Source organism: Tursiops truncatus, chromosome 8, assembly GCF_011762595.2.
Source record: "Tursiops truncatus isolate mTurTru1 chromosome 8, mTurTru1.mat.Y, whole genome shotgun sequence".
In the NCBI taxonomy this organism is placed as follows: Eukaryota; Metazoa; Chordata; class Mammalia; order Artiodactyla; family Delphinidae; genus Tursiops; species Tursiops truncatus.
The window spans coordinates 22845704-22871710 of record NC_047041.1 but is presented as its reverse complement, the minus strand read 5'-3'; the positions used below and the strand labels follow the sequence as shown (position 1 = coordinate 22871710).

At 36.3% G+C, this 26007-nt stretch overlaps 1 pseudogene; it reads left to right on the top strand.

The window, feature by feature from the left end:
* The first annotated feature begins 16324 nt into the window (after nucleotides 1-16324).
* On the top strand, nucleotides 16325-16631 carry LOC101324870 (non-histone chromosomal protein HMG-14 pseudogene; annotated as a pseudogene).
* Nucleotides 16632-26007: the final 9376 nt, after the last annotated feature.

Here is a 26007-nt window from a genome sequence, read left to right as displayed (position 1 = left end):
AATTTTTTATTGTAGTGTAAGTCATTATTAATTAAAGAACCATAGTTGCCATATATGATGTTATCTTCTAGTAGAGATAATTTGCTTTTTCCTTCAGTAGAGTTCGATAACCTCAATCCAATCAAGAATTGACCTAAGAGTAGACAGATTTCAGTAAAACTCTGTATACTTATGATTCATCCCTGTTCTTTGTGCATGGCCATCCTGGACTTTTATTGAGGACCTTGAAGAACCATTGTTTCCTCAACCCTAAAAGACTTAGAACAGTTCTCACCATTCTGTAATTTTAGTTTTTTGTACTCCTCATTGCTTCCACAGTTCTTAGGTATCTTTAAAAATATGACTTTGCAAATCAACTGAATTTTTCTAGTTTTATAATTAGAGTTTTGTTCTGTTCTAATCTACTACATGCTATCTAGAAGTCTCATCTACTTATTTTGTATATGTTTGTCAGGATTCAAAGTCACATGAAATATATGATGAATGTATAAATAATTTCAGCCTAAACTCTCTTTTTCTCAACCCTTAGTTACAAAACTTGAACAGAAAGTCTGTGTAATAGGTTTTCTGGTATGGAAGCCATTTCACAATAAAAAATAAAAGAAATAATAACTACATCAAATGTGAATGAGGTGGGAAACATTCAATGTTTTCTAGTTGCTACAGGTTTTTGCATTATTCAGTACATGTGTAAAGTCCTGTTCAATAACATCTACTACTGTGTCTCCAACATCTAGCAGAGTGCATGACACAAAGTCAATGTTCAAAAAGTATTTACTAAATTAATAGACAAACCAATGAATTAATCTCCAGGCACTTGATAAATATAAACATATAGGATACTAACATATATGCAAGTCATTCTCTTTTCACAACTCCCTAATTCCTTTGTCTCTCCATAGCACTTCTTCCTATAAACCAAACCAAAGAGAATGGTATAATGTTTTCTATATAATACTTACTCAGTAAGTATTTATTGAGTTAAATGACCAACTCCAATCAGAAATTCTATTCCTATCTCACTCTTTTTCCTAGCATTCATTATTTTCTAGTATCTATTATTTACACTGCAGTTTCTTCTATGTACAGATCCTTCTGTCACAGCAATATTTCTGAACTTTCTTTATTAAACTGTAAAAAATGTGGTTTCACTAATTCAGAGTTACAAATAAAACTAACTATACCTAGAAATTTAAAAATCTTGTTTTTTTAACAAGAATCCACAACATGTATTCTGCTTTTAGACATGATAGAGTAACTAGCACTGGACTTACCCCTGCCATAAACCATGATAAAACTGGAAATATCTAGATAGATAGATATGTATGCTTTCAATCATTGAACAATAAGCAGTATAAGAACATGATATTTGAGAGAAGGAACGTGTGAGGTGATCCCCTTATTTGCCCTAGATTTCTGCCTACAGATAGTTCCTGAAAGGAAGTTGGGTTATGGATCTCAAGCTGAAGAGGGAACACAGCCCAACATATTTTATAACGTCAGCATAACCCTATTATCAAAACCTGAAGAAGATATTATAGGTAAAAATAATTACAGATCAATGGCCTCCATTAACATAATTGCAAAAAATGTTAACAAAATATAAAAAATCAAGTGTAGCAATGTATTAAAGGATGAAAAGCCATGCCTAAAGGGCGTTTTATCTCTGTAATGCAAGTTAGTTTAACATTTATAAAGTAATCAATGTAATTGAACCCATTACTAGAATAAAGCATAAAAATCAATGATTATCAATGGACGCAGAAGCAGCATTTGACAAAATTTGTCACCCTTGCATGATAAAATGCTCAGAAATGCTCAAACAAACTAGGATGAGAAGGAAATTTCTTCAATGTGATAAAGGACATCTATGAAAAGCCCACAGCTACCCTCATGCTTAATGATGAAACATAAACACTTTTCTCCTAAGATCAAGATCAAGATCAATTACTATTTCTATTCAACATTGTAATGAGAATCCTAGCCTGTGCAATAATACAAGGAAAAGAATGGAATACATTGTAAAAGGTAGAAGCAAAACCATCTTTATTTGTGGGCCACAGGATTGCTCATGTAGATTACCCAGAAAAAACTACTAGAAATAATAAGTAAGGTCACAAGATACAAGATTAATATACTAAAATTGACTGTATTTATAATACAAAGATAACATTTAGAAAATGAAATTTAAGGAAAAAGCAGTTTGTCACAATTTTATCAAACTTAAAATACTTAATAATCAATTTAACAAAAGATATGCAATATCTCTACACTGAAAATGACAAAGCATTGCTGAGAAAATTTAAATTTCCAACCAGTTAAGATATATCATATTCATTGTTGGAAGACACAATAATGTCAATGATATCAATTCTCCTTTTAGTGACCTGTAGAGTTGATACAATTACAATAAAAATTGGGATTTTTTTCTGCAGTGTTTTTTTTTGCAGAAATTATAAGCTAATTCTAAAACTGATATGGAAAAATGAAGGATGTAGAAGAGTCAAAATAATCTTGAAAAAAACAGAGTAGGGGGATTTACAATAACTACTTTCAAAACAACGTAAACATAATCATAAATATAACTATAAAATTGCTATGATTAATACTGGCATGTCCTTATGCCATATTTTCATAAGGATAGAAAATAGATCAATGGAACAGAATAGAGATTCTAGAATACATCTACAAGTATATGGTCAATTGATTTTCAACAAATGAACCAAGAAATTTCAATCGGAAAGTAAATATTTTCAATTAATTTTTCATGATAAACAAAAATTAATACCTAAAAATAAAAGCTAAAACTATAGAAGAAAGCTTAGAGACAAAGATTTCTTAGAGAAAACACGAAAAACAATAATAATAAAAGAAAACTTTTTTAAACTTTTAATGCTTTCTTTTATTTTTTTCTTTTTATTTTTTAACATCTTTATGGAGTATAATTGCTTTATATTGTTGTGTTAATTTCTGCTGTATAACAAAGTGAATCAGCTGTATGTATACATATATCTCCATATCCCCACCCTCTGGCGTCTCCTTCCCACTCTCCCTATCCCACCCCTCTAGGTGGTCACAAAGCACCAAGCTGAGCTCCCTGTGCTATGCGGCTGCTTCCCACCAGCCATCTACCTTACATTTGGTAGTGTTTATATGTCAACAAAAAATAAAAGAAAACATTGTTAAAATTTAAAAATTTTAAAACTTCTGCTTTTAAGGAACACCATTCAAAAATACAAAGCAGGCACCAAGTTCAAAGGGAAAATATATGCGTATGAATTTCTATCCAGAATGTATAAAAGAACTTCTAGCTATTAATAACAAAAGATAAAAACTGAATAAAAATGGGCAAACGGTTTGAAGAGATAGGTCAGTAAAGAAGATATATCCATGACAAATAAGGAATGAAAAGATGTACAGCATCACTATTATCAGGGAAATTCAAATTATGATCACAATGAGATATCACTATTCACACTGTGATGGCTAAAATTAAAAATAACAACAACACATATTTGGCAAGTATATGAGTCAACTGAAACTCATATATCTTTCGAAGATGTGTAAAACATCAAAATTACTTTGGAAAACTGTTTGGCAGTTTTTTATAATGTTAAAGTTTCTCCTCCCTAGTGGCCCTGCAATTTCACTCTTAGATAGCTACCTAAGAGAAATGAAAATATATGTCCTCAAAATTATTTGTATAAATAACATTATAGCAGCAGTCTATTCATAATAGTCTATTCATAGTAGACTACAAGAGGATATAACCTAATGCCCATGCACAGGGTAACATATTAACAATTTTAGTATACATTGTTATAATGGAATAGTACTCAGCAATAAAAACATGAATTGCTGATACATACAATAACATAGGCCAATCTAAAAAAAAATTTAATGTGAAAGAATTCACATACAAAATATTATATTCTTAATGATTCTATCTATATAAAGTTCAAGGTTATGCTAAACTAATTAATGGTGGTGGCAATCAGAAGTGTAGTTGCCCATGGGTTGTGAGAGTTGCCTGGAAGTGACAAGGAGGGAAATTTCTGAGAATTATGAGAATACTCTATATCTTGAGTATGGAGGTGTTGGTTATATTCGTGTATACTTTTATCAAAACATTAAATCACATGTGTAAAATTTCGATAGTTCACCTTGATTAAAAAAGCATTTATGATCTGCAGTTGGCTATGAAATCCCTGCTCTGTCTCAATTAATCATTAATATGATAAAATGAAGTTTTTCTCTTAAATTAGTGAGTTTTTTGAGCCAGAAAGTGAAAACCTTAGATATAAAGAATCCCACTACCATTATTTTACAGAGGAGGTAACAGAACCCAGAAAAGTATCTGTCTCAAAGTCACTGAGGAAGAATGAAGCAGTGCTTAGGAAAAAAAAAAAAAAAGACATCCTAATCCTAATACATTTAATACTACCTCATAGCATAATTATCCAAAATGATTTAACAGATCCAGACTAAATTTATAAAATCATAAAAAGGTAAAATAAATTATTGGAGGTAAAGTGGAACAAGAATATTAGATAACAAAATAGATATTAGATAACAAAATAGAATCCTAACATCGTCTTGGTATCTAGACTTCATGGTTTAGTCAAAAATATATTCTATGTTTTTTTAAAAAATAAGCTATCCCATGTCATGATAATATCATTGCCTCTAACGCTAACTTAGCATTAGAGACAATAATATGTTTTGGATGTTTTGGGTGGAAAACAGTTTTATATTCCATATGATAATGTACTATTATTAATCAATATTTACTGAGTACCCCTTATGTGACAACAGTGTCCCGGATTATTTTCTGTTGGAAATTTGAGGATTTAGTCACCATTTAGTCACTTTAAATGGCTTACCTTTTCCATCCACTTAATTATGAGTTAGCATTATAGTCAATAATATTATGATTTCGTGATATAACTTAAGTTTAAAAAATCACAGAAGTACAATTTTGGACTAAGCCAAGAAGCTTAGATACCAGGCCTTGATGTTAGAAGTTCGTTTCATTATCTAATAGAGTTGGAGTTTTTAAGTTTACTTCAATTATTTTATTTTACCTTTTTAATGATTTTATAAATTTAACTTAGATTTTTGGATAAACTACAATGTAGTATTAAAAGTATTGAGTGTTGAGGATCCAAATGAATCAAATCCCCTGGGCAATTAGTGGTTCCCTATTTGTGATACGTAATTGGATAGAAAATAACAAATGTTTCCCAGATAATAAACAGATACAGAGCCTGACCTCTCTCTCTCTCTCTCCCTAACTAACAACTTATTCTGAGATGTCTGAAAGGTATGAGGCCAAAGAGTAAGGAGGCTTTAGGTCTGATATTCTAGATATAGCTGTTCATGTCCGTAGTAACTCCCAGAATGTGGCAATCCCACCTGCTCTGGGTAGGATCAGCCACTAGATGCTCTTATAGTATCCGTGATGCTTCTTGCCTCCTCAAATATCCTCTGTGTTTGGACAGCACCAAATTACTATCTTACTCAAGTTGGGCACCACCTCTAGAGGGCCCTTCATACCTGGGTGTATACTGACCCTCTGGAACAGTGTGGCTTTCAAACTTTGAGGGAAATCTACAATTAAGAGTATACTTAACACTGTGACCCATTAAATACATACATGCATATATAAAACCAAAACAAACATCACAAAATATACCCTTATTACACGTGATTTTACATTCTATTTAATTCTTAAGTGAGAATCACAACCACCTGAATATTTCATGTTTAATGTGGTACAACTTGCCATCTGAAAAACATTGCTCTAGAAGAAGCAACTAATGGGGACATCATTTTCAATAAAATATTTTTTAAAGAATTTAAAGAAATTTTAGGTTTAGAAGAGTGAAAATTTTCAAACACTTTGAATATGAGGATTCCATATATATTGAACTAATCAGGGATTCTTGTAATGCAGAAAGTAGAGAACAACACTGTTGAAGTTTCTTTTTTTTATTGGGGTATAGCTGTTTTACAATGTTGTGTTAGTTTCTACTGTACAGCGAACTGAAGATTATATACTAATGCTTTCTGCAATACCACTGGGCATTTTTGGTAACAGTTTTTGTTTATTTCAGGATATATCATTATATAATCATACGTGCCACTTCCTGAAAATGTTTACTTTTTATGTTAATACATAAAAGAACATAAACTGGGTTTTAAAAGCATTTTAGAATATATCTTCCACTTTTTCCTTTTTTTCTTGTAAGAAAAATTCACTTTACTGTAGTATTTTGGAATTACACACATCTAGGGTTGGACGGATTCAGATAAGCATACAAATACACACACACATCAGCTTTGTTCTCTGCTTTCAGTCACTGCCAACTCAGCTCCCCAGTTCAATGCACTCTTTCCACCTCTTACCCAAGAGTTAGATTTAGGCTCAGGGCATGATTCCAGAATTCCCTATGGAGAAAACTATCCATGAAAATTCCCTTGGGAAGGCAACTTGCACCGCTCAGCAAGTCCAACACAGCAGGTTTTCCTCCAGTATCCGAATAGATTCTGCTCTCAGATGAGCATCCCAGGAAACCATGACTTGTGTTGGGGGTCAAGCTATATGAAAAATATGAAACCTATAAACTAGACTCACAGCAGACCAGTGAGATGCATATACTACAAAAGGCAGAGTCAGATCTGCCTCTCTTCTATCTCCTATCATGCAGAGCAAATGATCACTGAAAGGATTGGCAGGTGAAATCATCTACATGTTTCTGTTAGGATTGTGTTTGCCTCAACTTAGAACAACACAAGACAAAGATACTCCAGTGGCATAAGCAAATGGAAACTGACTTTCTCCATGTGATAAGAAGAGCTCCATAGGAAGTCTAGAGCTGGTTTTGTGGGGCTCAGCCACACAACCAGAGACCTGGTTTTTAATTCTTCACTGTCCTTAGCACATTGACCTTTGTCCTTATTCTTAGAGCCACGTGCGCTCAAGATGATGTGGGCTCAGGCCTCACGTTCACACTTAGGCAGAAAAGGAAGAAGGGCAAAAAGGTTAAGAGGAAAAAATACCTTTTCCAGAGAGGCTATGTAGATGCCCTCTCCAAGGACTTTTTCAGAGATCGTATTAAACAGAACACGGCCGTTCCCTTGTTGCTAGAGAAAATGTGAAATCAAGTATTTCTAGTGGTGCATGTTCGTGCCTTGCATTAAAAGAAGTAAAATGAAAACTGGCAAATGACGGTCTGTCTGTCTGTCTGTTTCTCTCTCCCCCTCTCCTTTTTCTGAGTGCTTATAGCTGCAGTTAAATAAACTGCAGTTAAATAAACTGCACATATGACATGAGTCCACTATAGTTCATTTATGGATATCTGAGAAGGGAATTTGGAAGGGAAATAAAATTTGAGTACCTTAAATGTGTGCTAAGCATATTGTTATGCGTTTTGCATATATATATATATATATATACACATACACACACATATATACATATATATGCATGTTATATATATTCCTAAACATATTTTATCCTATATATTATTATTGTATATATAAACATTATTCTTTATTATCTATCATCATATATACATCTTTTATATATGATATATATTATCCTCAAAACCTAAGAGAAAGGTGTCGTAAAGATATCATTATGTCCATGTTACAGATTGAGAAAATGATGTTCAGACAGATTAAGCAAGCTGCCTATAGCCTTTTAGTGACAAAACTAGAGTCAGGATTCAGACATAATTCTGTCCATAATCCATGCTGCCTTACACATAGAAGATAAAACAGGCAAGAGAAAATATGCATGCAGTGTTTAGCAGTCTGCACACACTTTTAAACTGCTCATTACCAAGGCATTCAAGTCATTAGGACAATATATTCAGCCAGAAAATAGTCCCCTGTGCCCAATAGTTCATACGCAAGTTTTGAGTGTCTTCCAAGTCCAGCTCTAATGTGACAGGGGCTTGGACAACCTGTTGCCAAGTAAGCATCAGGGCTATATTTTTTACTGGATTGACTAGCTGTTTTAGTGTCACATAGGAACAGCCTGAGGGTAAATGTATCTTCTTGCTCCTGTGTTCTGAATCCCAAATGAACAGGGTTTTGTCATAGTCCCATGCCAGGCACAGCTTTGGCACAAATCCCAGAGCCACCATGTGGCCACCACAGCCCTCAAACTCTTTCCATTCTGGCATAGTGAAAGCAGGATCTGTTCTGAATTGGAAAAGGGAGTTCTACCTTGTTCCCCAGAGGAAGAGATTGTGGAGATCAAATAAATTTCACTGATATTATCAAAATATAGCCCGCAAATTTCATCACTAGGGAATTTAGGCACATTTCAGATACTGTTTCTTTAACACAGGCTCTGGGATAATTTTCACCATGCTCCACGATGACATGCATAGGATAATAGGGTTTCCTTTTACATAATGCACAATTGCTTAAAGATATGTTATCTCTGCGGAAAAAAAATGAGACTTTGATTCACTAAAATATACAATAAGAAATGGCTTGACCACAAATACTGAAGCCCATGAGCCTAGAGCCTGTGCTCCACAACAAGAGAAGCCAATGCAATGAGAAGCCCCCACTCGCCACAACTAGAGAAAGCCCACACGCAGCAATGAAGACCCAATGCAGCCAAAAATAATTAATTAATTAATTAATTTAAAAAACCCTTCCTCACCAGGTCCTGAGTTTTTGCCCTCAGTCCCAATTAAAAAAAATAAAAAGAAAAAGAAATGGTTTTAATTTTAAAATGGATTGGATTCAGCACAGATATGCAAAACATGTGCTAGAATATTTACATCTCACCTCCTTTAAGAAAATAACCAGGGTGGCTCTCACAGTCATTTAAAAAGCTGAGGCTGTCATCCCATTACTATTTAGTTACTGGTATGCTGCCTCTATTACCTGTAGTGACCAATTCTCATGGCAGCAACATATACTGCTTCCTCAAGTGAGAGGGGAAATGACAATCATCCTGCTTCCTTGTGTCTAATGCCTGCTGAAATAAATCATGTCGGGGGAAGTAAAGAAATGAGCTACGGAAAATAATTCCTTCTGTGATTTTCTGCAGGACTGGAAAATAGCTGCATCTCAGGCCAAATAGGGCACATTGCATTAATGGTCATGAATAAGAAGTGGGGACAACAATCATAGGGGACTACTAGACCCACAAACCTGCCTTTTAAGGCTCTGAAATCAGCAGAATGAGCAGAAAATCCTTAACCATGAACTTTCCCATCAAAATCAAAAATATAGGAAAAGCAAGGTTTTTTTTTTCCCGTGATGTTCTATGGGTATGCCATTTTATTCTGCGGTCCCCAAGTAGAGGAAGCAAGAATGATTTACAAAGCCCCAACTTAGTGTTTTTCAAGGCACTTAGCATACTTTTCTTTATTCTCATAGGAGATAGGTTTTATTACTTCCATTTTATAGAAGAGGAAACTGAAGTTATAAGTGGTAAAGAAACGTGTACAAGGTCTCAAGAAAAGAGTTCAAATACTACCGCAGATCAGACTAGTTCTAGAAGCCATTTTCTCTCCTCTATATCATGCTAACACATAGGAAAAATTAGACTCAAAATTAAAAAATTTTGGAAATTTTTGGAAAAATTAGACTCAAAATTTTTGGAGCTCAAAAATTACTTTCCTCATTATAACCAATTGTAAGAGTTGCAATTACAAGGTGACACTCCTGCGGCAGAGTATGTAGTGATACACTTTCTTGTATTCTACATTTGGGGGCTCAATAAATAATATTGAAGGTCATTTTTTTTTTTTTTTTTTGCGGTACGCGGGCCTCACTGTTGTGGCCTCTCCCGTCGCGGAGCACAGGCTCCGGACGCGCAGGCCCAGCGGCCATAGCTCACGGGCCCAGCCGCTCCGCGGCATGTGGGATCCTCCCGCACCAGGGCACGAACCCGTGTCCCTCGCATCAGCAGGCAGACTCTCAACCACTGCGCCACCAGGGAAGCCCCTGAAGGTCATTTTGAAGAAAGGTGACAAGGATGGGGAAGAATCTGGAAATTTTGACCTAAGGAAAAGTCAAAGAAAGGGAGGAAATGGAGGAGTCTTGATCAAGGAGCTTGATGAGCATCTTTAATGTAAGAAGGGCTTATATAGGACAGAAAGATTGCACACATTCTGAGGATGAAAGGATAACTGTTAGAAAAAGGAAAATGTCAGCCCACCATAAGAAATGATTTATTGTAATTTGATAATATTTCCAAACCTAATAGGCTACACGATATGGTGTTGACACAGAGGTTTAACAATCCTGTCTGAGAGACTGAAAGGGAACTTCTGTACTGGGCAGAGAATAGGATGAGTTGAACTCATTGTAGCACCCACTGTTATTCTTTGATTCTATGATTATAATTCTGTGGGAGCTAAGGTTTTTTGCTTTTGGTGTAGAAGTATTATCGGTATCAGCAGTCCTGGAGCAAAAAGAGAGATGATGCAGAGAAATGAACACCAAAAAGAACATGAGTAAAACACTGATCTAGTCTGGAAGGCCAGTCAGAAATGGGATTTCTAAAGATGCTTCCTTCTTACATTAGATATTTTTGAAACCTAAGAATCAATGGTTTATAAATCTATACTTCTAGATCAAAGCGAAAAAAAGAAACAGGAGAGAGAATGACAAGATTAGACAATAAGATTGTGTAATTAGATTATAAAACTGAAGTCAGTTAGGGTAGATTTTAGGGTTCCTTGAGCTTAGTGATTATGTCTTATTCTCCTACTTGTCCAATCCAGCATCTACCATGTATTCTTGGCACAGAGAAGATATTGTTGGCTCTCTCAGAAAAGAGAAAATACTTAACAAAAGACAGAATTCAGATAAATGGAGAGAAATTAGAGGGAATTATGTGCATAATGCAAAAGAAAACATTTTATTCTATGCACACCCTACCCATTGTAGAGGTCAACAAATGCCTGCTGGAATATAAGCTGATTTTGTGCCTAGAAAAAAAGATGCTATGGAATCTTTGACTGATACAAATAAAGGTGAAAGAGATGGAGGGAAACCAGTGTACCTGAACCTGCATATCTTCTATCTAAAAGAAACAGCATAGGGTAGAAATATGTTTTTTTGTTGAACAAGACTCAGTACTCTGGGAATTCTGTTCCCACAGACTGGCTTGATGAGCTGAAGAATCAAGAAATTCCTTAAGTATATGTTTCCATGCATTGCCCACATAAGCCTACCATAGTGATCTAAGATGACTGTGCTAAGGATAGATTTCTAAGCCAGAGGCTGCTATCTATGTGCTAGCCAGAGGTCTATCAGGTGGAATGATATTAGAAGTATTCCACCAGAGACAGTCTTAACTGGTGATTAGCCAAATAGATCTGCTTTAGGACTATTGGATTTAGCAAAAGAAAATACAGGACTCCCAATTAAATTTGAATTTCAGACAGATAACACAGTATTGTTTAGTGTGAGTACGTCACAAATTTGCATGGGTCATATTTATACAAAAATATAGTTGCTGTTTATCAGAAATTCAAATCACCGAGTGTCCTGTATTTCATCTGGCAACTCTAGTCAGATTGGAGCTCAATACAGAAACTTACACGGTAATAGAGAAAAAACAGCAGAAGTAATAGGAGAAGAGACAGAGATGAGAAAATGGATGGAATTCATAAATAGGAAGCTATCGTCACCTATTACTGGAGGAACTAAAGGCTGACCCAACCACTAGAGCTGCTGCTATGTGAAAAGGATGCTGTGGTACCCCTAATAACACCCCAGTTCCTTAGGAACTCTAACTCTGCTCAGTTGAGACTGTTACCCGGGCTTTCTACTGCTTCACGATTTTGTGCAAAAAAATGCCACTAACTGAAGGAACTGAGTACATTTCTATTATTGATAATCAAGTGCTACAGACACTGTTATTTAGCCACTCAATGTTAATTTCCCCTTTTTCCTTACTATTGAAACCCTGGCTTTAGTTGGGACAGTAATGTGCTTCTATGATCCAAATCAAGCACAGCAATCTGGTTCTCTATGTCACAGCCTCTCCCAGAGGAAAAGAGCAGATGCTGCTAATGTGTTCTCTCTCACCACACTTTTCCTTCCTCAAATCAGAACAGATATGTCAAATGGCAGCAGCTTTCACATGACCATGATGCTGCAGACATAAACAATGAAAGCTAACATGCTAAATGACAGCATCATTGAGCCGCTGAAACAGTTCCAGCAACCACCTTCTAATGGTTATACATCTTGTTATATAAGAAAAACAAACCCTTGTTTGCTTAAGCCACTGTAAATTGAGGTTTCAGTTACTTGCAGCCGTATCCAATCTAACAGATAAATCAACCAAAGGAATCATCTTAGAATCCACTGAACATACTATATTTCTTGACTTCCTTAATCTTTTTAGAATTGCTCCTACATATAATTCCCTCTCATTTCTCTCCTCTTATCTGAATTCCATCTTTTGTTAAATATTATCTCCTTTCTGAGATATTCTATTATCTCAGTCTACATTGATCCCCTTTGTATTTTGATGGTATTTACAGGCTAAAGTTTGAAACTTTTATCTTGTACCTGGGGAATGCGACCCTCTGTTGTTCTATTGTTTGATTTTTGTGCTGTTATGTATGCACTATATCCCTTTATTGGATGCTTAACTTCTAGAAGACAAACACTGCACTCATATTTCTGTTTTTAATGTCTAAGGAAGTGTTTTCTAGATATAAACAGTAAATAAGTATTTGTCTTGACAATGACAACAATAATAATGTTGTTATAGGATATTTGGGGGAATCTGGTAAGACATCTGGCCATGGGTTCTAGAGTAAAGGCTAGTCTAGATGGATTTGCCAAGTCAGCCATAGCCTGAGGGAGAACGAAGAAGGGCAGAAATTTAGCAGGTATGTGACTTTAACAAGTTACTTAGTGTCTGCAAGCTTCATTTTTTCTTCTGTAAAATGAAGGTGAAGATTAAGATGAAGATTAGAAATAATATTGGTAAACACATGCCCCAGTGCTTGTCACATGATAGGCATTAGAACTAGTAGAATTCAGCTTGAATCTCCTAATATATATGGCAACCAAATTATAAGATATTTTTTCAGTGTCGAGAAATGATAAATTTGCTTATTTTCCTTAACAAAATGGACACAAGGAAAGCGAGAATAATACATTTAAAATGCACTGGACTAGTACACAGAAGATCTGGTTCTAACTCTAATTCAGTGGCAAACCTACATCTAAATCAGGTAAGTCTGACTATCAGTATTCTGTTTGTAAAATACAGATAACAGGACTTGATTTATTTGCCTTGTAGAGTTATTACAAAAATCATGTGAAATAATGTATGAAAATTTACCTTGAGAAATACAAAGCATTCATATTGGGGCTTCCCTGCTGGCGCAGTGGTTGAGAATCTGCCTGCTAATGCAGGGGACACAGGTTCGATCCCTGGTCTGGGAGGATCCCACATGCCACGGAGCAACTGGGCCCGTGAACCACAACTACTGAGCCTGCGCGTCTGGAGCCTGTGCTCCGCAACAAGAGAGTCCGCGATAGTGAGAGGCCCACGCACTGCAATGAAGAGTGGCCCCCGCTTGCCACAACTAGAGAAAGCCCTCGCACAGAAACAAAGACCCAACACAGCAAAAATAAATAAATTAATTAATAATATTAACTTAGGGGCGGAGAAAGGAATCTATAGATTTGAGAATCAGCAGCAGATGCAAGTTTATTCATAGCTTGAAAAATATTACCCAAATTTCAAATTCCCATTGAGTGATTTAGCACAACTAACACTTAAAAAAATGTTCAATGACAAAATGAGCTAGGCTTTAAGTGGAATTGAGATGAAATTAAAACAGAAAACTCATTTCCCTTGAATGAAATGCAAATGCATTTAAACGCACAAAATGATAGTACTATTTCATTTTTTAAGGGACACTTGTGAAAAACATTAACCACATTTAGAAGTACTATGAAGACTTCATACCTACAGTGTTAGACTAGAAGAGATGGGAGCAGTAGTTCTATCTGCTACAGATGTGCCATACTATGGGTGAGCTCTCAAATTCATGCTCTGCTTGAAGAGGTATAGATTCAGGATCAAAAAATAAAAACTGTCCATCAATACTAGTTATCACTTTATTTCAAAAATGCTTAGAGATATGATCAAGCATTTTTGTTTATTTGGGGATGGGGTAGGGTGAGGAAAAATGTGCAAATGATAAAAAATAATCATGCAAAACTAGATTTGTCTGAAAGGCATAAAGTGTTAACTGTGCCAGACCTCTTTCCCACCTTGAGTCAGCAGGCCTTTCTGGAAGAGTCTTTACAGTGTGGGAATCCTATAATTCCAGTGCATTTGACATTTGCCTTCTGAGATGATCATTCTGCCTTCTTGATGGAATTCTCCCTCATGTTCCCAGATGGAAGGACTTGCTTGTTCTTTTAAACTACTGGAGCAGATCTAATCTGTGCTAACCATCTGGGTGCTTTTTACTCCCTTGTAGTGAAATATTTGTGTGCATGTCCTATGTCCCACAGTAGGTTGTGAACCCTCTAAAGATCCATTAAATATAATTTTTGAACCCTACTCCAAAGGTTTCCAGGCCAATGTGTTTAACAAAGAAAATAAACAATAAACACATTGGCTGATGGGTAAATTATGCCACCTGAGCCTCTAGCTTTGTTAGAACTCTAACCAGTGGTTATTAGCCTGAGGTTCATTGGCTCCTACAAGGTCTATGAGTGATCTTTCATGGTATTCATGAGTCCTAGTTTTATCTATCTAACCATATATCTCCCTATGTTAATTTGGTCTGGTAAAATGAATAATCTATGACTTTCATCAGAATTTCAAAAAGAGTTAAGAAATCATTGCATCTTTTTATTGTAGACTTTCATCCAATAGTTCATGACTTTGGCTGCACATTAGACAGTTTTTAAAATATATGGGTACCACTTCAAAAACTATGGTATAATTGATCTGGGGTGAAGTTTAAGCATAAGTACTTTAAAAAAAAATTCCCTAGAAGATTCTATTGTGCAAACACGGTTGGTCCTCAATCTCAGAATTGCTTTTAGTCGTTGGATATTGAAGCTCTCATGGGCTAGCCTGCTACAGTGACCCCCATTCTGCAGATGTTCTGCCCATTCCTTCAAGTAGTAATTGTCCAGGGAATGCTCTTAATTCAGTGCTTAATGAGGGACATTTGTGCCTCAGACTTCAAAACACTCCCTTCGGTTATTTAAAATTTCTATCACTATTCTCAATGCCCTCTTATCCTTTCGATTCTAGGAGGGAACACAGCATACTTTCTTAATATCAGCTGTGTACCTAGGGAAAGAAAATGCATTAACTGCAGTTTTCAGGGGACATGTCCATATATGGTCACGTTTAAGCAAAAAAAAAAAAAAAAACCTTGGAACGAATAAGACTAGTGATAATTAGAACAGTCCCTTCAGACAGCTGGTGTCATAACCCAGGCAAGAACAGCCTTTTGTCCATTGGGTTTGATTTCATGACTCACAAGGAGAGTCAAAGTTTGATTTCCTTCTGCCATTAAGAATTTGGCAGCATTTGGAATGGAAACAGATTTCTGGGACATTGTCAGATATCTTCTGGGGATTTTTCATGACTACAGTGTTTTTCTCAATTTGCCATTTCCTATAATTAGGCAGCACATCGCACATCTGATTCCTTGAGACAAAATTATTCAGTGTGGATCATACAGCCTCTTTGCTTCTCTGCCTTTCTGAGGCAACCTCTTTGGACATTTCACTCCTTATTAGCAATTCTGCCAAACTGTGAGATGTAGAAGAATCAAAAAAGAAATTCAAATCTAAGTGTTTTTCTTTCTCACGTTTGTTCATGATCAGGTAGGTAAAGAGGTCAGATTTCACAGCTCAGGTTTAATTTATAATTGCCCATGGATGTACAGTATATTTACACCATCCCAGTCCGAACCATACAGAAATTTTTAAAAGCTTAGCTTACTTCATAAACGTCTTTTTAAGCTACATTTTTCTTCCTTTACTGAAAGTGGCAAGTGATTTTTAACTTTTACTTCTACTGCCGCTGAATGACTCTTCTGATGCTAAAGGTCATAACACCAGTGACCGCTTGTGTGTGACCACGATGATCTGACTAACATAAAAGATGACCGAAGAGAAGAAGGAAAGTGCAAGGTCTGGGCCGGCGGGTTTTGTCAGATCGGGTGGGCCGGGCCACCACCTTGGCCGCAGCAACTCTTGTCCCCGCCGGCATTTTCCGCCGAGTCGCCCGGCAGCCGCGATATGCAGCAGGGCTGCGGGAAGTGGCAGCTTCACCGCCGCCATGGTGCCCGAGAGGAAGCTCAGCTCTGCCGAGGGGGCGGCGGAGGAGGAGCCCAAGAGGAGATCGGCGAGGTTGTCAGCTACACCGGCTCCTGCAAAAGTGGAAACGAAGCCCAGAAAGGAGGCAGGAAAGAATAAATCTTCAGACAAAAGTGCAAACAAAAGGGAAAAGGGGAGCAAAGGGAAAACAGACTGAAGAGGCTAACCAAGAGACTAAAGAAGATGTACCTGCAGAAAATGCAGAAACTAAAAACGAGGAGAGCCCAGCTTCTGATGAAGCCGGAAAGAAAGAAGCCAAGTCTGATTAATATCACACACCTGGTCCTATCAGTGGTCCCTGTCTCTCTTCTTGCACAATCCAGAGGAATATTTTTATCAACTATTTTGTAAATGCCAGTTTTTTAGTAGCTCTAGAAACATTTTTAAAAAGGAGGGAATACCCCCTCATCCCCAATTTTTTACCCTTAAAAATTTTTTAAGGGTAATTTTTTTTTTTTTAAGGTGAGATCATTTGCTGGGTGTTTATTTTTTGGTACAACCAGAAAATAGTGAGATATTGAATATGGGAGGCTTTGATTGTCTTCGGTGTCAGCTTAACATTCCACAGATGGGGGTAGCTATTATATCCTATAATACAAAGCATACTAAATGGCATTTGGAGTCAGTTGTGCATTTAATGTCTTGAACACTTTTTTTTTTTTTAATTTTGGTTGGAGTGTGGTTGCTTTACAGTGTTGTGTTGGTTTATACTGTGTGGCAAGGTGAATCAGCTGTACATATTCATGCATCCCCTCTTTTTTTGATTTCCTTCGAATTTAGGTCACCACGAAGCACTGGGTAGAGTTCCCTGTGCTCTGCGGTAGGTTCTCATTAGCTATCTATTTTATGCATAGTATCAGTAGTGTATATATGTCAACCCCAATCTCACAATTCATCCCTCCCTCCCACCCCCAACTTTAAATTACTTCTCTTCCCATATTGTTTTCGGTAGAATTTTTCCTAAAGCAAACCACTCACTCCTTGATCTTGGCTCTCCTGGTCAGAATTTTGTGTGTTCTGTAACATCTTTGGTCGTGGTAGTACAGTTCTAGTAACTTTGTTAATGTACTGTGAATGATTGACAATTTGAGTATATACAGTATATGATATTAAATTGTGAGTTAGTGGGACTTATGACGGAACAGCATATCAATATTTGAAGATATTGGTACTTGCTATCCTGTTAAGGAAAATTTGCCTCCAAATTTTAAGCTGGAAAGTCGCTGCAATAACTTTTCAGGAAAGAACCATAACTACATGATTTTTTAGATTTTTGGTATATATGTTAAGAATTGTGTACAGGGACTTCCCTGATGGCGCAATGGTTAAGAATCCATCTGCCAATGCAGGGGACACGGGTTCGAGCCCTGGTCCAGGAAGATCCCACATGCCGCAGATCAACTAAGCTCGTGCACCACAACTATGGAGCCACATGCCGCAACTACTGAAGCCCACGTGCCTAGAGACCGTGCTCTGCAACAAAGAGAAGCCACCGCAATGAGAAGCCCGGGCACTGCAACGAAGAGTAACCCTAGCTCGCTGCAACTAGAGAAATCTCGTGCACAGCAACGAAGACCCAGTGCAGCCAAAAATAAATTATTTAATTAATTAACTTTAAAAAAAAAGAATTGTGTACAAATTGAAATGTCTGAGTACTGATTCTCAAAACAACCAATAAATTCTCAATTATGAAAGAAAAATAAATAAATAAAGATATGTAGCAGAAAATAAAAATTGCAAGGTCCTATATATAAGGAGGAGTAATTATGCAAGCAGAGGCTAAGGAGGAAGTGACTAAAATGTGACCAAAATATGTCTGTGAATAAAGAAAATCACAAAACCAATAGAAATTTCTGTATTTGTACATCAGTTGGTAGTTCCAGTAGAGCACCCACAGGATGCTGAGTGTTGAAAAATCAACCTAAATGGGATGTGTAATCATGAACAAACAACGGCAGGATACGAACAGGACTAGCAGCCTTTACACTCACTGAAGACCGGTCACGGGGAGTGCAGATGCGGTTCCAATTATGAAATATACAGATCCTAAAGGACCTTAGAAAAACAAAGCTTATTTGTAAAGCATGTTGGCCTTCCCATCAGCCTTCATTCTGAGGATGTTAATTTATACTGCTAAGGCTTTAGGGGAGTACTATGACATAGAAATTTAAGATATGTTTTTCAGAGTTAGATAGCCCAGGGTTCAAGTGCAAATTCTCCCATTTATTAGCTGTGTGATTCTGATATCTTTTTTACCTCTGTAAGCTTGGCACAGATAAGTATTAATATCTATTAGCTTCTATTATTATATCATTATTATTACTATAACAGCCATCAGAAATATTATTTACTAAGCATTTAGTGTTATGTTAGGCACTGAGTTAGTTAATGGACTGAGCTCCTGACATCTGAAAGCAGTCTGACCTAATAAAGTAAGTTTTCATGATGTGGAGACTTTGACTTGAGTCAGAATCCTACCAATTGTTCCTTTGTGACTTGGGGCAAGTTACCTTGCCATTTTAAAATTTCAATTTCTTCATTTTAAAAATGGAGGTAATAACACCTACCTAACAGTTCTATAAGAGTTAAATGATGATAAGATAACATTTGCTACATGGTTAGTGAGATGTCTGCTGTATAATGGGCTCAAAATAACTATGATCCTTTTTACCCTCTGCAATCTTCCATCCACCAAGTGACAAGGTTGAAGTGGAGAGTGGCCAGGCACATTCTGACCCAAGCATAAGCACTGAGTAACTGCACAAACTAAAGTAAGATTGAATGCACATGCATGGTCAGATGAGGGATCAGAGTAGAACAAGGGGTGATGAAACCACCATTGAACAGCCAGCACTGATGGCTGTTATAGTAATAATAATAATATAATAATAGAAGTTAATAGATATTAATACTTATTTGTGCCAAGCTTACAGAGATATAAAAGATATCAGAATCACACAGCTAATAAGTGGGAGAATTTGCACTTGAACCCTGGGCTATCTAACTTTAGACATAGAAGGGTCAAGAAATATTAATTATTAGTGGGTGAGATTATTTTAAACAATGTCTTATAAGAAAACATAGGGAAAAGCTAATTTCTGTAGGCTTCCAAAGACCTTATAAAGACCTGAGAGTTAATCATCTTGTAAATATACCTCCGATTGACTGGCATGTTTAGAAGATTTGTCTATTTTATAACATCTAGTACTGAAAGCCTGCGCAGAGGTTCAATGGATGCAAAAGACTTATTTTGTTGCTATTGTTCTAAGTATAACCATCAGAAAATTAATAAGCTGGCCTTTTCATGATGATGTGTATCTTGCTTATTTAATTAGTGTCCATTGTCTTCATTACAGTTAGCATTTCAAAATGGTATTGATTGAGAACTGAATTGGCCACAAAACACTGTATTTGTATTTACACATTTATTCTCAAGATTAATTTTTAAAATCAAATCTCCTTTTTTCTGGGCTTTCTCTAACAAAAATGGTTAAATAAACAAATCATTAGGCTAAGAACAGAAGTGCCTCCACAAGTCCAATAGCCCAATTTAACTCATTACTGATGAATCTTAGGCATGACATATGACATCCAAATTTCCAGAAAGCAAAACGTCTGCACAGTTTTGTCAATTATTATAACGAATGGCAGCTTACAAATATGTTAAACCAAAAGAAAGAAAGAAAAGTTGTAACATGTCACTGGCTCTTGTTTTCTGAGATCCATTCTCTTCCCTCTGTCATTAAATTAACTTGTTCCTGTTGGATTACATAAATACAGCATGCTGTAACCAGTATCTGCCCTGTATGAAAATGCTTTTAGGAACAGGCAATGGCTGTAATACTCGTTATTCAAACTTCCAATTTTTCTTCTAATGAATAATAACTTTATTTGTAACATTAGCGTTGATTTCATTCCAACCTCTTTTCTCAAGATGCAGGAAGATTGGGCTCCTGAGGCCCTTTTACAAATACAGTAAAAAAACAGTTAGGAATTATTTTCTAATAGTGTAGGCAGGAGGAGATTTCTTCCCAAGGGCAAAGCATGAACTCCCAACACTTGCCCTCCTGGGGCCTTAACTTGAGTTCCGAGTGCTCTTGCTGAGTCAACTTTGGGAAAGCAGTCAGGTGTCTTTGAATTCAACAGATGTGCTTCGCATATGAGAGAGAAGATCACACCATCAAGGGCATTGAAAATATTATTTTGTAAACCTTAGTTAAAAGGTATGACGGACGTGAGACAAAGGGTCTTGGTTTATTTCTCAGAGAAATTGTCTAAAGGAGACATAGATTTGGAGAGTAGGGGGCAGTTGTTCCCACTCTTGGCTGCTTTACTATTTAAAAAAAACAATGACCTTGGCAAAGTGATTTCTAATTTCTCCCTTTCCGTGGAAGCAATACTCAAGAATGAACATATAGTGTCCTACATATAATCAGGGTGGGAAAGCAAAAATATTAGAATTTGCCCTGTTACAATGTATATTCTAGGAAAACACATTGGTAACCCTAGTATGGGCTATAATTAACTCTTTTTTTTAAACATTCATAGGGTTTTTAAAAAAATTAATATTGTTTTTAACATCTTTAGTGGAGTATAATTGCTTTACAATGGTGTGTTAGTTTCTGCTGTATACCAAACTGAATCAGCTATACATATACATATATCCCCATATCTCCTCCCTCTTGCATCTCCCTCCCACCCTCCCTATCCCACCCCTCTAGGTGGACACAAAGCACTGAGCTGATCTCCCTGGGCTATGTGGCTTCTTCCCACTAGCTATCTATGTTACATTTGGCAGTGTATATATGTCCATGTCACTCTCTCACTTTGTCCCAGCTTACCCTTCCCCCTCCCCATGTCCTCAAGTCCATTCTCTACATCTGGGTCTTAATTCCTGTCTTGTCCCAAGGTTCTTCAGAACCTTTTTTTTTTTTTTTTTTTTTAGATTCCATATATATTTGTTAGCATATGGTATTTGTTTTCCTCTTTCTAACTTACTTCACTCTGTATGACAGTCTCTAGGTCCATCCACCTCACTACAAACAACTCAATTTTGTTTCTCTTTATGGCTAATATTCCACTCTATATATGTGTCACATCTTCTTTATCCATTAATCTGTCGATGGACACTTAGGTTGCTTCCATGTCCTAGCTATTGTAAATAAAGCTGCAATGAACATTGTGATACATAACTCCTTTTGAATTATGGTTTTCTTAGGGTATATGCACAGTAGTGGGATCTGGGTCGTATGGTAGTTCTAGTTTAAGATTTTTAAGGAACCTCCATACTGTTCTCCATAGTGGCTGTATCAATTAACATTCCCACCAACAGTGCAAGAGGGTTCCCTTTTCTCCACACCCTCTCCAGCATTTATTGTCTGTAGATTTTTTTAAGATGGCCATTCTGACCTGTGTGAGGTGATACCTCATTGTAGTTTTGATTAGAATTTCTCTAATGATTAGTGATGTCGAACATCGTTTCATGTGTTTGTTGGCAATCTGTATACCTTCTTTGGAGAAAAGTCTATTTAGGTCTTCTGCCCATTCTTGGATTGCATTGTTTGTTTTTCTTGATATCGAGCTGCATGAGCTGCTTGTAAATTTTGGAGATTAATTCTTTGTCAGTTGCTTCATTTGCAAATATTTTCTCCCATTCTGAGGGTTGTCTTATCATCTGGTTTATGGTTTCCTTTGCTGTGCAAAGACCTTAAGTTTCATTAGGTCCCATTTGTTTATTTTTGTTTTTATTTCTATTTCCCTAGGAGGTGATTCAAATAGGATCTTTCTATGATTTATGTCATGGAGTGTTCTGCCTATGCTTTCCTCTAAGAGTTCTATAGTGTCTGGCCTTACATTTAAGTCTTTAATCCATTTTGAGTTTATTTTTGTGTATTGTGTCAGGGAGTGCTCTAATTTCATTCTTTTACATGTAGCTGTCCAGTTTTCCAAGCACCACTTATTGAAGAGGCTGTCTTTTCTACATTGTATATTCTTAGATCCTTTATCAAAGACAAGGTGATCATATGTGCATGGGTTTATCTCTGGGCTTTCTATCCTATTCCATTGATCTATGTTTCTGTTTTTGTGCCAGTACCAGACTGTCTTGATTACTGTAGCTTTGTAGTATAGTCTGAAGTCTGGGAGCCAGATTCCTCCTGCTCTGTTTTTCTGTCTCAAGATTGCTTTGGCTATTTGGGGTCTTTTGTGTTTACACACAAATTGTGAAATATTTTGCACTAGTTCTATGAAAATGCCATTGGTGGTTTGATAGGGATTGCACTGAATCTGTAGATTGCTTTGGGTAGTATAGTCATTTTCACAATGTTAATTCTTCCAATCCAAGAACATGGTATATCTCTCCATCTGTTTGTATCATCTTTAATGTCTTTCATCAGTGTCTTGTAGTTTTCTGCATACAGGTCATTTGTCTCCTTAAGTAGGTTTATTGCTAGGTATTTTATTCGTTTTGTTGCAGTAGTAAATGGGAGTGTTTCCTTAATTTCTCTTTCAGATTTTTCATCATTACTGTATAGGAATGAAAGAGATTTCTGTGCATTAATGTTGTATCCTGCTACCTTACCAAATTCATTGATTAGTCCTAGTAGTTTCCTGGTAGCATCTTTAGGATTCTCTATATATAGTATCATATCATCTGCAAGCAGTGACAGTTTTACTTCTTCTTTTCTGATTTGGATTCCTTTTACTTCTTTTTCTTCTCCGATTGCTGTGGCTAAAGCTGCCAAAACTATGCTGAATAATAGTAGTGAGAGTGGGCAACCTTGTCTTGTTCCTTATCTTAGTGGAAATTGTTTCAGTTTTTCACCGTTGAGAAGGATGTTGGTTGTGGGTTTTCATATATGGCCTTTATTATGTTGAAGTAAGTTCCCTCTATGCCTACTTTCTGGTGGGTTTTTATCATAAATGGATGTTGAATTTTGTCAAAAGCTTTTTCTGCATCTATTGAGATGATCATACGTTTTTTTCCCTTCAAGTTTTTAATATGGTGTATAACATTGATTGATTTGTATATATTGAAGAATCCTTGCATCAAGTGGGATAAACCCCACTTGATCATGGTGTATGATCCTTTTAATGTGCTGTTGGATTCTGTTTGCTAGTGTTTTATTAAGGCTTTTTACATCTATGTTCATCAGTGATATTGGCCTGTAGTTTTCTTTTTTTGTGTGACATCTTTTTTTTTTTTTTTTTTTTTTTTGAATTACACGGGCCTCCTACTGTTGTGGCCTCTCCCATTGCAGAGCACAGGCTCCGGATGCGCAGGCTCAGCGGCCATGGCTCACGGGCCCAGCCACTCCGCGACATGTGGGATCCTCCCAGACCGGAGCACGAACCCATATCTCCTGCATCAGGAGGCGGACTCTCAACCACTGCGCCACCAGGGAAGCCCTGTGTGACATCTTTGTGTGGTTTTGGTATAGGAGTGATGGTGGCCTCATAGAATGAGTTTGGGAGTGGTCCTCCTTCTGCTATATTTTGGAAGAGTTTGAGAAGGATAGGTGTTAGCTCTTCTCTAAATGTTTGATAGAATTCGCCTGGGAAGCCATTTGGGTCCTGGGCTTTTGTTTGTTGGAAGATTTTTAATCACAGTTTCAGTTTCAGTGCTTGTGGTTGGTCTGTTTATATTTTGTATTTCTTCCTTGTTCAAACTCAGAAGTTTGTGCTTTTCTAAGAATTTGTCCATTTCTTCCAGTTTGTCTATTTTACTGGCATATAGTTTCTTGTAGTAATCTCTCGTGATCCTTTGTATTTCTGCAGTGTCAGTTGTTACTTCTCCTTTTTCATTTCTAATTCTATTGATTTGAGTCTTCTCCCTTTGTTTCTGGATGAGTCTGGTGAATGGTTTATCAATTTTTTTATCTTCTCAAAGAACCATCTTTTAGTTTTATTGATCTTTGTTATCATTTCCTTCATTTCTTTTTCATTTATTTCTGACCTGATGTTTCTGATATCTATCCTTCTGCTAACTTTGGGGGTTTTTTGTTCTCCTTTCTCTATTTGCTTTAGGTGTAAGGTTAGGTTGCTTATTTGAGATGTTCCTTGTTTCTTGAAGTAGGATTTTAGTGCTATAAACTTTCCTCTTAGAACTGCTTTTGCTGCATCCTATAGGTTTGGATCATCATGTTTTCATGGTCATTTGTCTCTTGGTAGTCTTTAATTTCCTCTTTGATTTCTCTGTAATCTCTTGCTTATCTATTAGTGTAGTGCTTAGCCTCCATGTGTTTGTGTTGTTTACATTTTTTTCCTGTAATTTATTTCTAATCTCAGAGCATTGTGGTAGGAGGAGATGCGTAACACAATTTCAATTTTCTTAAATTTACCAAGGCTTGATTTGTGACCCAAGATTGGATCTATCCTGGAGAATGTTCCACGCACACTGGAGAACTGTAATCTGTTGTTTGGGATGAAATGTCCTATAAATATCAATTAAGTCCATCTTGTTTAATGTATCATTTAAAGCTTGTTTCCTTATTTATTTTCATTTTGGATGATCTGTCCATTGGTGAAAGTGGGCTGTTAAGGGCCCCTATTATGAATGTGTTACTGTCGATTTCCCCTTTTATGGCTGTTAGTATTTGCCTTATGTATTGAGGTGCTCCTGTTTTGGGTGCATAAATATTTACAATTGTTATATCTTCTTGGATTGATCCCTTGATCATTATGTAGTGTCCTTCTTTGTCTCCTTAATAGTCTTTGTTTTAAAGTCTATTTTGTCTGATATGTGAATAGCTACTCCAGCTTTCTTTTGATTTCCATTTGCATGGAATATCTTTTTCCATCCCCTACCCTTCACTCTGTATGTGTCCCTAGGTCTGATGTGGGTTTCTTGTAGACAGCATATATACAGGTCTTGTTTTTGTATCCATTCAGTCAACCTATATATTTTGGTTTGAGCATTTAATCCGTTTATATTTAAGGTAGTTATCGATATGTATGTTCCTATTACCATTTTCTTAACTGTTTTGGGTTTGTTATTGTAGGTCTTTTCCTTTTCTTCTGTTTCCTGCCTAGATAAGTTCCTTTATCATTTGTTGTACAGCTGGTTTGGTGGTGCTGAATTCTCTTAGCTTTTGCTTTTCTGTAAACGTTTTCATTTCTCTGTCAAATCTGAATGAGATCCTTGCTGAGTAGAGTAATCTTGGTTGTAGGTTTTTCACTTTCATTACTTTAAATATGTCTTTCCACTCCCTTCTGGCTTGCAGAGTTTCTGCTGAAAGATCAGCTATTAACCTTAAGGGGATTCCCTCGTACATTATTTGTTGCTTTTCCCTTGCTGCTTTTAATATTTTTTCTTTGTATTTAATTTTTGATAGTTTGATTAATATGTGTCTTGGCATATTTCTCCTTGGGTTTATCCTGTATGGGACTTTCTGTGCTTCCTGGACTTGCTTTACTATCTCCTTCCCCATATTAAGGAAGTTTTCAAGTATAATCTTTTTAAATATTTTCTCCGTCCCTTTTTTTTTTCTCTTCTTCTCTGGGACCCCTATAATTTCAATATTGGTGTATTCAATGTTGTCCCAGGAGACTCTGAGATTGTCCTCAATTCTTTTCATTTTTTTTTTCTTTATTACACTCTGTGATAGTTATTTGCACTATTTTATCTTCCAGGTCACTTATGCATTC